The sequence below is a fragment of the Vulpes vulpes genome, chromosome 3 (genome assembly GCF_048418805.1).
Source record: "Vulpes vulpes isolate BD-2025 chromosome 3, VulVul3, whole genome shotgun sequence".
Lineage (NCBI taxonomy): Eukaryota > Metazoa > Chordata > Mammalia > Carnivora > Canidae > Vulpes > Vulpes vulpes.
Window position 1 is genome coordinate 19,386,631 of NC_132782.1, and position 14,576 is coordinate 19,401,206.

The following is a 14,576-nucleotide window of genomic DNA, read 5'->3' on the forward strand; positions in this document are numbered from 1 at the left end:
TGTCACCTTTTCAGTAATTTGTAACATGTATCATTTTATTGTACTTCAGGAACTTTGGGAGGGCATAAGAATATTTGAAAATTGTATAAAAAGGCAAAGTGGTAGTTCGTTTAATTAAAAAAAATCTTACTTCCCCCTCCAGACACACAAAGGTCCAGGAGAACAATGTTGCAGAATATTCTTTTAATGATGGTGAAAATCTTCCTGCCACTACCAAAAATATTTTCTATATTACCATAGTATTAAATCTGTACTACAGGGGATCCCTGGGTGGCGCAGCAGTTTGGCGCCTGCCTTTGGCCCAGGGCGCGATCCTGGAGACCCGGGATCGAATCCCACGTCGGGCTCCCAGTGCATGAAGCCTGCTTCTCCCTCTGCCTGTGTCTCTGCCTCTCTCTCTCTCTCTGTGTGACTATCATAAATAAATAAAAATTAAAAAAAAATAAATCTGTACTACATCCATTGCTATATAATCAGTTCTAGGACATAGAACAATAGAAAAAATAATACTGTGGAAAGGAAGCTTTCCTCAGATCCGTATGAACATCCATATCATCACTGACAGTGATCAAATAGACAATGGATAAATAGAACAGAATAGAATCCAGAAATAGAGGACCACTTGATTTATCACGAGGATGCCAGTATATGATACAGGTTCAGAGGATGTTTGCATTTTAAAATTGGATAGACATTATCAAGTTACAAAAACTTACACTAATTTATGCTGTCACTAACGTGGTTCAAGAGCACTTCGTGGCCTATTCATGTAAATGTTCAAGGATGTTTGAAAAGAATGGATATTCTGTTTGTTGAGCACAGAGTCCTCTTTCTATGTGTGTATATAATGCAAAGCATTCATTATTCAAGCAACAAGTATTTACTGAATGCCTCATATATTTTAGATATTGCTCTGGGCCCTTGGGATTTGGCTGAAGGCAAAGTATCTACTTTCTTGGAGCTTACATCCTTGGGGGGGAGACAAATAATAAACAGAAAGATAATATAATTTTATAGCATATTTTAAATTTTCTTTTAATATAATTTTATTATAAAATAATATAATTTTATAAATTGTATGAAGGAAAAACCCAGGAAGATAAGGGATCAGAGCGAGACTAAGGATGAGGGCTCTAGTTCACATGGGAGAATCAAGGTAGCCTTTCTGCAGAGGTGACCTGCATGATGAGAAGGAGGAAGCCAAGCAGAATTTGAGGGAAATGTATGTCCTAGGTAGTAGCTCAGGGAGTGTGAAGGCTTTGGGTCAGGAAAGTGGTTGGCGTGGGAGAGACTCAGAGATGGGCCAGCATGACTGCAGAGTGTAGGATTGATGCTTAGAGAGGTAGGCAGGGTCTAGATCATGCCGGCCTGTTGCTTATAGCAAGCCATCTAGATTTTGTTACATTGTAATGATTCATACTTATAAAAGATAATTTTGATTATTGTGGGAAAATGAATGATAGCAGTGGGAGAAAGGAAGAAAAATGACATTTAGTTGTGATCAGAGGGTTAGTAGCTTGGGTTAGGTGTTAGCTGGAGAAGCAATGAAATGCAACCAAAATTGGGGTGCATCTGGATGATAGAATAGGATTTGCTGATCTTTTGAATGTCACAGTGGGGTGGGGCTAAAGAAGAGGATCAAGGATGATTCCTAGTTTTGGGGCCTAAACAACTAGGTAAGTAGTGGTGGCACCAGCTGAGGTAGAGATGGCTGGGGAGGAATACAATGGAGGCAGTGGAAAAAATGGTGTAAGTGCAACAGCCTAGTGTACACCAACATTCAATGAAATAGTATTGAGCTATGAAAAGGAATGACATGCTGTAACATGGCTGAACCTTGAAAACGTGCTAAATGAAAGAAGCCAGGCCACATGTTGTAGTATTCCATTTGTATGAAATATCCAGAATAAGCACATCTATAGGGTCAGGAAGTAGGTTAGCATTTACCAGGATAGGGAAAGGGAAGGAGGGAGTGACTGCTTAATGGAGGTTTCCATTTGGGGCAACAAAAAAGTTCTGGAGCTAGACAGTTGAGGTGGTTGCACAACATTGGGAATGTACTAAATGCTATGGAATTGTACACTTCCAAATGGTTACAGTGGCAAATGTTATGTATAAGTTCCCTTGATCATTCTACAAAGATTTTAGGGAGTTGAGTTCCTACTGTCCGGGCATTGTTTTAAGTGCTGAGATTCAGTGGTGAATGAAGTTTGATACTGGAATTTTATTTCCCAATAACTCTTACTCTCTGAATGCTCTTGCAGTATATAGGCAAAATATTCCCAAATATTCCTGAATATACCAAAGGAATCACCACCCCTTTTCCTTAAGATGAAAATTTTATTCTGATCTCTTTTTCTTTCAAGTCAAGTCTATTTGTTCTTTTTTTTGTCTATTTGACTCACATGATGTTGGTTTTCCTTAATGTCTGTTGATCCTGTGTTATACTTTTCTTTTACAAATAAAGAACTAGGTTGATTATTATATGTAAGTGCCATGGATTTTATCTGCTTTTCTGTGAGTGTGCTGGCAGGCTTTCCTCTGAATGCAAGATCTGATATGAACTCTACATAGGTATGTAGGGACTGTCCCCAGGAAGCATCTGCTTAAAGATAAATGGGTGTGGAGTAGGCAGGTAGGATATTTTTTATCAGTCAGTAATCTTTTTTCTTTTTTTTCCAGATTACAAATTTTTATTTTGTTTTTTATTATTTTGGGGCAGCCTGGGTGGCTCAGCGGTTTAGTGTTGCTTTCAGCCCAGGGTGTGATCCTGGATACCTGGGATCAAGTTCCACGTCAGGCTCCCTGCATGGAGCCTGCGTGTCTCTGCTTCTCTCTCTTTCTCTCTCTCTCTCTCTCTCATGAATAAATAAAGTCTTTAAAAAATAATAAAATAAATAAAAATAAATAACTGAAATTTTGTACCTCTTAATCTCCTTCATCTATTTTGCCCATCTCCCACCCACCTTCCCTCTGGCCACCACCAGTTTGTTCTCTGCATTTAAATGTTTTAACATGAACATCTTTATTGAATCATATCACTTTAAATTTACAAATCTAGGGGCGCCTGGGTGGCTCAGTCCATTAAGTGTCTAACTTCAGCTCAGGCCATGATCTTGGGATCCTGGGATGGAGCCCATGTCAGGCTTTGCCCTCATGAGGGAATCTGCTTGTCCCTCTCTCTCTCTGCTCCCCACTCTCTGCTTGTGCATGCGCATGTGCTCTCTCTCTCTGATAAATAGATAAAATCCTTAAAAGAAAAATTGCAAATCCAAAAGTCACTATATAGTATTATGAATAAATTATATTTGTATTATATTTATAGGAAATATTCAGGAATGCCTGTGTGGCTCAGTGGTTGAGCATCTGCCTTTGGCTCAGGGTGTGATCCCCGGGTCCTGGGATCAAGTCCCACATTAAGCTCCCCACGGGAGGCTTCTACCTCCACCTGTGTCTCTGCCTATCTCTCTGTGTCTTTCATGAATAAAAAAATAAAATCTTAAAAAAAAAAGAAACATTCAGAAAGCCATTTTTTTTGTTTTGTTTTGTTTTTTGAGAGAAAGAGCAAGCAGGATGGGGAGGGGCAGAGGGAAAGGGAGAGAGCTGAACTAAGAGTTAGACACATAACCAATTGAGCCACCCAGGCACCACCAGAAAGTTTTTATTTTTTTTTATTTTATTTTTACCAGAAAGTTTTTATTTTTATTTTTTTTGTTTATTTTTGTTGTTGTTGTTGTTTTTTAATTAATTTTTATTGGTGTTCAATTTACCAACATACAGAGAAACACCCAGTGCTCATCCCGTCAAGTGTCCGCCTCAGTGCCCGTCACCCATTCCCCTCCACCCCCCGCCCTCCTCCCCTTCCACCACCCCTAGTTTGTTTCCCAGAGTTAGGAGTCATTATGTTCTGTCTCCCTTCCTGATATTCTACCAGAAAGTTTTTAATAACTACTTTGAATTTGTTCCTTCCAAATTTTGTGTAGATCTCTTGAAATGTATTATCATAAGTAAAATTCTAGCTTCAGAAAAGAACATATTGCCTTAGTTTATTTTCTCTTTAATTGAAGCATAATTAACATACGATGTTACATTAATTTCAGGTATACAACATAGTGATTCAGCAATTACTCAATGCATACCACACAGTAAATGTAGTCATCATACAATAATATTAGAATATTATTGACAAAAAAAGAATATTATTGATTATATTCTCTGTAGTGTACTTTTCATCTTCATTACTTACTTGTTTCACAACTGGAAGTTTATACCTCTTAATCTACTTCATCTATTTCACCCATTCCTCCCCCCCCCCCCATTTCCTTGGTCACTACCAGTTTGTTCTCTATATTTAAGAGTCTGTATCATTAGCCTTGCTCTTCTGTTGTAGAAGGAACAAGAGTAAAAAGACCATGTAGAAAATAAAAAGTTTAAGGAGATCTTGGGACCAAAACCCCTTCTATGTCCAAAAAAGGACACACTCAGTAAACTGAAATTTAACATAATTTTTTATTAACAGCCATGTTACATTTGTTATATTTTATACAAATAAACTGTTTAGAATGGTTCTTAAAAATTATAAGGGAAATGCACACAGAATAAAAATTTTTATAATTGTACTTAAATTATGTTCTATTTGGGGACTGGGAAATGTATTTTTACATTGTTTATAGCCAATTGCTTTTGTATTTATCAGTTTAAATCCTTGGTCTTTTTTTTTTTTTTTTAATCTCTCTCATTGGCAAATTTTGTAGTCTTCTTTTTAAATAAATCCATTTAATCGCCAAAAAAAAAAAAAAAAGAGTCTGTATCAGTCAGAACTCTTGAATATAAGTAATAGAAACTAGCTCTGGATAATTTATGCAGAAAAATAATTTATTGGCTGACTATTGAGTAGCTTGCAGAATTGACCTGAAGGCTGAACACCAACCAGGCTTAGAGAATCAGCAGGAACCAGACAGGCCACAGCTAAGGATATTCTGCTGGAATAGTCTGGTTAGGTCATAGCTGCCAGTCTTTGTGGGTATCCTTCCAGATTTGGGTTCTAGGTGGAATGACCAGTACTCCAACTGCCATGTCAGAAAGCAGAGTTATCTGCCAAGTATACAGTAACCACATATGGTGGGCAGAAAAATAGCCCCTGAGATGCCCATGGCCTAATCACTGGAACCGATGAACATGTTCCCTTACATGGCAAAAGCAATTTTGCAGATGTGATTAAGTTAAGTAATTTGAGAAAGGGTGATTGTCTTGGATTATCGAGGTGGGCCCTATAATGTGATTCCTTAAAAGTAGAGAAGCTTTTGCAGATGTGATCTGAGGGAGCTGTGATTATGGAAGAAGAGTTGGAGAGATACTGCTGTCTTTGAGGATGAAGAAGGGGGCATAAGCTGAAGAATATGGTGGCCACTAATAGCTGGAAAATGCAAAAAACAAATTCTCTCGTCTGCCTAAAGGAATGCGGACACGTTGAGTTTAGTCTGGGATTTCTGACCTACAGAAGTGTAAAATAATGAATTTGTTTTGTTTTAAGCCACTAAGCTCACAGACATTTGTTACAACAGCAATAGAAAACCAACCCCTCCCCCCCATTTTTGGTATTTCCCTGCCATGATGCTACAGTAAGGAAGGCTTTACTCTGAGCACATTTTCTTCCTTGCGGAGTTACCTTGTCACCTCCTAACACTTCCTCCTGCCTTTCTGTCTCCTCCTCAGGCCAAACATCACTAATGTTTTCTTTCTGCCACAGTTTTGGGGCATAGGGAGGCAATAGGCCCTTTGTTTTGGATACAGTTCTTCAGTAAATTATCCTCATGGTTGATGCAGAGCCTTTTCTTCTATTATTATAAATGTCCCTCTGAATTTGGAATCTCTCTGGATTTGCTCTTATCTCCCCATTCCCATTTTAATAATTTATTTGGTTCATATTCTATAGCCAGTTTCGAGATGTGATTTTGCTTTATGCCTGTCAATGTTGATTTCATTTAACTTCTATCCTCCAGATATTTCAAAATTTCCTGATAATATACCCTTTCTTGTTTACCAGAGTTGTGTGGATTTCTTCTTTAAAAACATTTTCCCCCTGTCATTGTAAGAAAATTGGGATGGAAGGGAACATGGTCTTATGAACTCAGTTCACCATCTTGATTGAATTATTGCCTATAATGTAGGTTGATTATGCTGTACTTGGGGGCTCAGAAAGAATCCAAAAGACCAGAAAGTTCCCTGAAGAGTGGGCTATGTAGTCTAGTCTCAGCAGCATGCAGTGGTAGAAATGCAGATTCATGACGAGTCAGCCCTAGGGAAATCCAAGAGGGAGCAGATGGAGCATGGAGGTTGGAGGATCCAGGTGGACATTAGGAAAGCTTCTTAATAGAAAAAGAAAAGACAGACCTGGGTTCAAACCCCGATTTGCTCATTGCCAACTGTGTAACCTAGGCAGGTTTAGCCTCTGTGAGCTTCAGTTTCTGCACTTGTAAAATGAGAGACAGCACCATCTATCAGATAGGGTTGCTGCAAGGATTAAATGAAGATAATATTGGTAAAACGCTTACTGTAGGCTTGGCATATAATAATATTGGGTATTTATTGAGCGCTTTTATATAGATTAATCTTGTGTAATCCTCATTATAACACCTATATACAGATCAGGAAACTGAGGAATAGTGAATTTAAGTGAGGTGCTTAAGGCTTTAATCATTAAGTGGCAGAGCAGGGACTTGGACAGTCTGGCTCTGTCCTCTCTGCACCTAAACACAATGCTGCAGCTTACCCTATGGGTCAGGACTCTTGGCTGAATGCTCTTCTCTGGCTCTTTAAATTCCCTGTGCATTTATGGAGTAGGGAGCCAGATTAATTTTAGGAATTGGGAAAGGATTGAGTAAGAGGGGACTAAGTGGCCCCAGTAATAGGCAAGCTGGAGCCAGCAGCCCTTTGTAGGTCATTGTTTAGTATCTGTGTCTGGTGGCTTATTTGCTTTTATTATTTATTTATTTTGCAAAGGTAATGTTTACATAACAGTAAAGTATGTATATTTTAAGTGTACAGCTCAATGAATTTTCACATATGTATACACCTGTGTAATCACCATTGGGATCAGGATATAGAAAATTTCTAGCACTCTAAAAGGCTCCCGTGTGCCCACTCCCAGTCAGTACCTGGCCAGAGGTAACTGTTGTACTAGCAAGTGTAGTCTATTTTTGAACCTCTTGTAAATGGAATATACAGTTGGTGCTCTCTCATGTCTGGTTCCTTTTACTCATTCTGTTTGGTTTTTATTTTGATAAAGAACCAGGTGCATTATAGGCCATGAATTTGTGAGCAGATGACCGCAGTCTGTGGGCAGATAGCTAAGATCTCCAAGCGTGACCCCAAAGGACTCTATGCAAGTACAGTTTTCTGTGTATCTTGGTAGCCAGCTGTGGGCTATGAGGAAGAAGAGAAAAAACTTGCCTGGTAGAGCAGCCATCTGCTTTTGTGAAGGCTCTCAGGACTCCCTGGACCCCTGGGGTAAACATCCTTGGTATTCTACAGATGTAAAGTGAATGTTAGTTCCTTTTCTCTTTCTGGGATTCCCCATGAGTCAAATTTTAAGATGGGACAGCTGCCTTAATTTGAGGTTGAGAGTGGCACATTCTTTGCCCTTTTGCAGCTGTAGTGGCATGGCAAACTTTGAATTGCTCTATACACTTGGGGACTGTGAATGTCCACACCTCCCTCTAGCCTCTAGGGAAGCCGTCTTCTCAGGGTAGGGCCCTATCTGTCTTCTCTGAGAAACATTGCCTTCTATCTTTTCCCTTTTTAGGATATTTTCAGCTTCTTTCCTTGAAGAGCCCAAAATTCTCAAAGTCCTGGTTGGGGCTCTTTCTAGGATCACTTTTGAAACACAAAGAAGTTCTTAAGGTTCTTACACCTAAGGATAAGAGTACTCTGAGCCTCAGAACAAAAAAGCTAGGTTTCCTTCCAAAGAAGGAAAGAAGGGGACTATCACCTTTTCTATCAAATAAATCTCCAACAGAAATAAGAATAATCTGCTCTCTGTGACTAACCACGGAGAACCTGGCAAAATTACACAGTCTCAGTTCATTTCTTCAACTACAAGATGGTGCTGATGCCACCCTTACAAGGACATTGTCATTGGTAAATGGAATTAGGTCTTTGAAGCTTGATACTTAGGGTGTTGATACTTTTTGTCTGTAGGAGGAATTGCTTACACGGAAGTATGAATATCTTAAATTGGGTGGCCCAGATTATAGGTCTCTGAGAACAGGGAAGTGATGCACTTTGCCAGGTAAGTGGGAAGCAGGGTAGGGCCCCTCCTATGGTTCTGAGCAGGTAAGTGGTATGACTTAGCAGGTACTGGGTGGTACCTTTGTGCTCTCAATAGTAGTCTCTGAATCTGACTGATCATTAAAATTACATACACAGGATGAAAACATTCCTACTTCAGCCCCTTACTTTCTCCCACCCTGGCTAAGGATCTAATTCAGTGAGATGAAAATGGGGTAGGGGGAGATGAAAATGTTTATTAAAGGAAAGTGTTCCTAATGATCAATAAGGTTTAGAGGCTACCGTTCTAAGATATATTTCTGTCTGAAATTCCAATAGGTTAAATATTTCCATATTATCTCAATGGGGCTATAAAAAGAGGCCAAGCAAATTCATGAGTCACCGTGGCTACAGAGAAGGAAAAAAAAAAACTTCTGTGGAACTGTCTAGATTAAATGAACCTTGTCCTAGACATTGTAAAGCATAAAGCTTGAATTTTTTTTCCATTACAAAATTTTCATCAAGGAAGAAAAATTTTTTGAGTGCCTTGTTTGAGTAATTGATATCACTCTCATTCTGAAACAATTTTACTAGGCTATACCTTTAATTGGGAATTTTTATTACATTAAAGTAAATTAGAATGATTCAGGCATACTTGAAACCTTTTTCTTTTCTGCATCACCTCCTTAGTTTCTGTTATTGAAGGCACCTTTAATACCTACCTCTCTAAGATGTGTCCTCTGAACATTCTGATGAGAGAAAATACGAGGATGATAGACCCTTAGAACAATGAGCTGGTAACTGAGGATGTCTATCAGAAGGAGTAGTTGCAATCAGATTGCTTTCCTAGCTGCTAGATTAGATCAGCACATGGAGAGTATGGGAATTAGAATTTTGATGGAAGCTGGCGTGAGTGGGGGGATAGAACAATCTACCATTCTAGTAATATTTTATTACCTACTGCTATAATTGAAAGCTTGATTTGGGAATTTGTGATTGAATTTGGGGACACTAAGAATTTAGAGAGAGGACAGAACTGAGAAAGACTCAGGGAAGCCAGAGGGACCTGAGCATAGTTAAGCCAGGGTAGGGGATGAAAGACAAAGCCAGAAAGTAAGAAGATCGTGCAGGTAGAAAAGATATAAAAAATAAACAGTATTTCCTTTCGCCCCTCTGTTCTTGCTGGGCAATCACATCATCATAACTTTTCTCCACCTCTGGTCATTATTTCATCCGGTTGAAGTGAGAATCAAACTAGGGTTGTGTTTTGATTTATTTTGTTTTGGTTTTTTTTTTGAGCTGGTTTCAAAATGACTCAAGTAGAAGTCTAGTTGCTGCTTAGATATAGCCAGGAAAATAGCTATTTGTATCAGACTACAGTTTTGTCCTGTGTTGTTTAGATGCCTTAGTGGGAGCCATGCTCATGGATGGCTGGAGCTTGGACATGACTTCATTATTTATTTATTATTTATTTTTTTTTAGGAAGTTTGAATACTGGCCTGTGCTGTTTTATGTGTATGGGGGGTGTGTGTGTTTTGCATTTGTTTCTTTGGAGGGTTGGGATAATGAAGTCACGCTGGTGCAAAACTGGCTTACAGCTGTTAAGAGGTTTGATTTTTGGTTTTGCTGTCATTTATAGTAAGCAAATGAAGGTTAAAATAAAAGTTTCTTGGCTCTAAGTGCATTAGATTTATATCTTCTCAAAATGAATAGAGGTTTTACTGAACATGGTTATATGACCGTAAGGCTTCAGACTCCAACTAAAATGGCAATGAACATCACTAGAATTTTATTTTTGTCTAAATGTTTTGTTTAGGACCATATGGCTAGAATTAACACTCTGTGACCTGATGACACTATTTCAGTGGGATTACATTGCTTTTGGGGTGAGTCTTAGTTTAGAAAAGTCAGGAAGGCTTTTCCCCATTTTCTCATAATAATAATGCAGATAGCGGGAGTACTTACCCTTAGACTGTCGTTGGTAGTATTCCCTGAGACATCCTTAGCAAGGCCATTCTGAAGAAGTAGATGGTCCATTCCGGGGAGACCTAGGAACTGTCAGCCAGTTCCTGCCCACGACTGTGAAAGCCCAGTAGAGTTTCACTGGCCCAAATGGTGACCAAGTTAGGAGAATTCTTTACCTGACCCTTCCTTTTTTCTTCCTTTTACTCTTGTCATTTCTTTTTTTTTTTTTAATAAAATAAAATCTTTAAAAATTGCTATTAAAAAACAGAAAACAGAACTATGTAATGAGTCCCCATGTACTCATCACTTAGCTTCCCATTTATTATTATTTATAGCCTGTCATTCCCCCATCCTCACTCCCCACTCTCACTGGATTATTTTGAGGCATTTGGGGAAAATCTCAGATATGTCATTTCTGCTATAAGTATGTCAGCATGTGTCTCTAAAAGATGTGCATTCTTTTAACAAAATATAACTACAATACTTTCATCACTCCCAAAAATATTGACAAAAATTCCTTAATATCATCAAATATCCAGTCACATTTAAATTTCCTCTATCACTTCTGGATTTTGCTGACTACTCCCCTATGGTGGTATTTAACAAGTTCCTCTGTTTCGTGTACTTCCTAAAGCTGAGTGTTAGCCAAATTTGTAGTTGGGCACCTGTGCACCAAGGATGATGGGCTAGAAATGTGGGAAGAGTCCAGGTCCTCAACAAGTTATTGAGCGACTGAAATAGCCAACCACTAGCAGATGCCACACCTCTGGACTTCTTATTATGTGAGGTTGTAAATTCAGTCCACTTTTAGTTAATCATTTGCAGCTGTAAATAACTGATATTAGTTATATTCAAATGGATCTTTTAAGTTTCTGTTTTCTATTTAAAGCCCAGATATAGAAAGAAAGAAAAAAAAAAAAAACTATACACCTAGCACTAAAATGATGAAACAGCACAAGATATTGAATGGTTAAAATAAACTTAGGATGTCATATTTTAAGTAAAATCAGCTTTTGATAGGATATGAGTTGAAAAAGCACACCACTTAAAAGTAGAGATGGAAAACTTCTCTATTGGTGCTAGGAATTGGAGTTAAAATATTTTCTAGGCATTATTCTCAAAGTACGTAACTAAGAGTTGACTTCTAGCGTTGGCAACAAAGGAAAGCTTTTCTCCTATTACATTATGCTGAACATAACATTCTTATGAAGTAGGAGAATTGGAATTTCTGAATCTCCTCCTTTGCAACAAAACAATTCCCAAGTTTCAAATTGAAAGCACAAGATGAGAAGGCAGAGTAATGAGGATTTAATTAAAAACAATAGTATGATGTTTGAATTCTGTTGAAGAAGCATAGAACTGAACAAGTAAAGGACAGCTGACAGTCTGTCCTGTGCTTGCTCTGACTTCTGGTATTTTGCATTCCCAGACTGTTCGGAAGCAAAGCTTCATTGTTTTTTGGTAAGTAGATTACACCTTTGTTAGGTGCTGAAAGCAAGTGGTTCCAGGAAACCCTCCATAACAAATCCTCTTTGTTTTGTGTGAGGAAGCCCTGGCTTGTAAATGGATGACATCAGCGGGCTTCCCACCCACTCCTCTGGATCCCTCAATGTATAGAGACTTATTGTTAATGACTTTCACTCTGAACAGCTGCTGGCTTCATTTACTGTGAAGATGATGATCATACATTCCAGATTTCAAGTAATCTGTTCTGTTTTCAGATGATATGTAAGGCTATCTGCCCCGGTGTTTGATTAGAAAAATATCATCACTTTAAGTATGGCACAACCCCTTCTAACTTTTCTGCCCATTTGGAACCTTTCCCCCACTTGTCTTACTGTTTCGGATACCTCTCTGGGTTGTGTTCCTTCTCTTTTGCCCAATAAGCAATATTCCCACATGTGTCTCCAATGGAAATATCCTCTCTTTAGGGATCCTGCCTACAAGGGATTTCAACTCAGTCCATACTAAAATTAGACTAAAATTAGTAAGGCAGGAGCCTACCTCTGTGGAAACCTGCCTGACACTAATTCTGAGTGAGTTAAATGTTTATTACTACAATAAAGGTCAAAACCTTTAAAAATGCACAAGATGATGCATTTGAGCAGGTGAACATAACTTATTTTGGAAAAGTCACTGAATGGAAGAAGTCAGGGTTAGGGTTCAGTCTTAGAGATAACAGCAAAGAGCAACATCAAAGTCCACTGGGGTACTGTCTGCAGGTGAGGACCAGGGGAGGAACTCACTATTTGCTCTGACAGTGTGGCTTGGAGAACATGCTAGAATCTCTGGTGTGTTCTATGCACTGAATGAAGCAGGTACACCACAGGTGCTTAGGAGATACTTGGTGAACTGTATCCACAAATAACATTTACTTGGATTTAGTATGTTTGCTACATCAGATAAAAGGATTTGCAACCATCTTTTCTAGTTCAGAGTATCAAAGCATGCCTGAAATGGCATGAAGAATGTTTGTACTTGATAGTTTTTCAGGCAAGTACGGCTTTGATTTTCCTGATTTTTTTTTTACACCTAACTTTGTAGCAAGAACATTAGAAATGAAATTTAGGAGAGGTCAGACAGTCCTTGGGTGTAAGGAGATTGGTGATGGCTTGGGACAGCTGAGTAAATAACATATATTTATCCAGCTCCCTGGGCCTTACCCAAGCCTTTTTACAACTACCAGGTGTTTTATAGACACATTTTTCTATGAAGTAGTCAAACTATAAACAGAGTGAATCCTGACTGATTATCACGTCTTTAAAAAGAGAGAGAAGAGAAGAGAAGCACCACCACCGTTTTACTAAAAGAAAGATCTTTGTTTTTGTCTTTGGAAGCACAAGACCAAGGGTGTGAGGGAGGATTTGGGGCTGGGGACTGTCATATGGCCATAGCTCTGCTTTCATCTGGTCTTGATTATGGGTCTGTGTGGGTACATCCCGCATATGTAAAGGTGGTGCTCTGGGAGGAAACTGCACCCATGCACTCCAAGCACCATCCCACAGTGTTGTGTACATACAATGGTAGGTGCTCCGTAAATGTTTCTTGGCTAAATAAGGCATCATGTATTATTTAACAATATTTGTAAACAGTCTTGCTTCTCCTTTATATTCATAAGTTTCTTGGGTCAAGTATTAAATTTTATGCACGCAACTATCTGTTGGTCTAAAGATGTATGCACTCAGTGTTTGTGTCTGAGTGAGTAGAGGAAGGGTCATATTCCTGAATACCGCGGGAGCCTGTGTGTTAACCTTCATGCCATATCAGCAGCGTTGCCTACTTAGCAACAGAAATATTCTCTCAGTTCATTTCAGGGTCTCAGAGATTCATGGTAAGAGTTGGAAAAGGACCTGAGAGACTTTTAGGCCAGACTTAATTTCATAAATGAAAAAATTAAGTTTGGAGAGATGGAACAACTTTCCTAAGGTCATATAGCTAGTCTTTGGCAGAGTCAAGAAAAATTTCAAGTCTCCTTAAAAGCTATTTTTCTTTCTGAAGTATTTTATTTTAAAAAAATGTATTATATATATTTTTAAGAGTGAGAGAGTATGCGTGTGTGTGAACGAGCAGGGGGGAGGGGCAAGGGGAGAGGGGGAGGGAGAATCTTAAGCAGGCTTCACATTCAGCCTAGAGCCTGACATGGGGCTCAATCTCATGCCCCTGAGATCATGACCTGAGCCGAAATCAAGGGTTGGACATTGGATGTGTGACACTTAATCAACTGAACCACCCAGGTGACCCCTTTCTGAAGTATTTTAAAGTTTTATCTAAAAGATTTTCATTTCTGAGCTGTATAAACATCCTCAAATAGTTGTTTTAATCAGTTACTCCCCAAGAAAACCCTAAAAACTTTTAGCTAGTTATTTCCCATGATATATTTTTTAAAAGATTTTATTTATCTGAGAGAGAGTGAATGAGCACAAGAGGGGTGAAGGGCAGAAGGAGGAGTAGTCTCCCCGCTGAGCAGGGAGCTCAATGCCAGGCTCAATCTCAGGACTCTGGGATCATGACCTGAGCCAAAGGCAGACGCCCAACTGGCTGAGCCACTTAGGTGCCCCTCCCCCATATGACACATTTCAAGATTTTTAAAATTTTTTTAATTTTTATTTATTTTTTAAAAATATTTTTTAAAGATTTTATTTATTTATTTATAGAGACACACACAGAGAGAAGCAGACACACAGGCAGAGGGAGAAGCAGGCTCCATGCAGAGAGCCCAACGTGGGACTCGATCCAGGGTCTCCAGGATCACGCCCTGGGCTGCAGGTGGTGCTAAACCGCTGAGCCACCGGGGCTGCCCTCAAGATTTTTTTTTAGATTTTATTTATTTATTCATGAGAGAG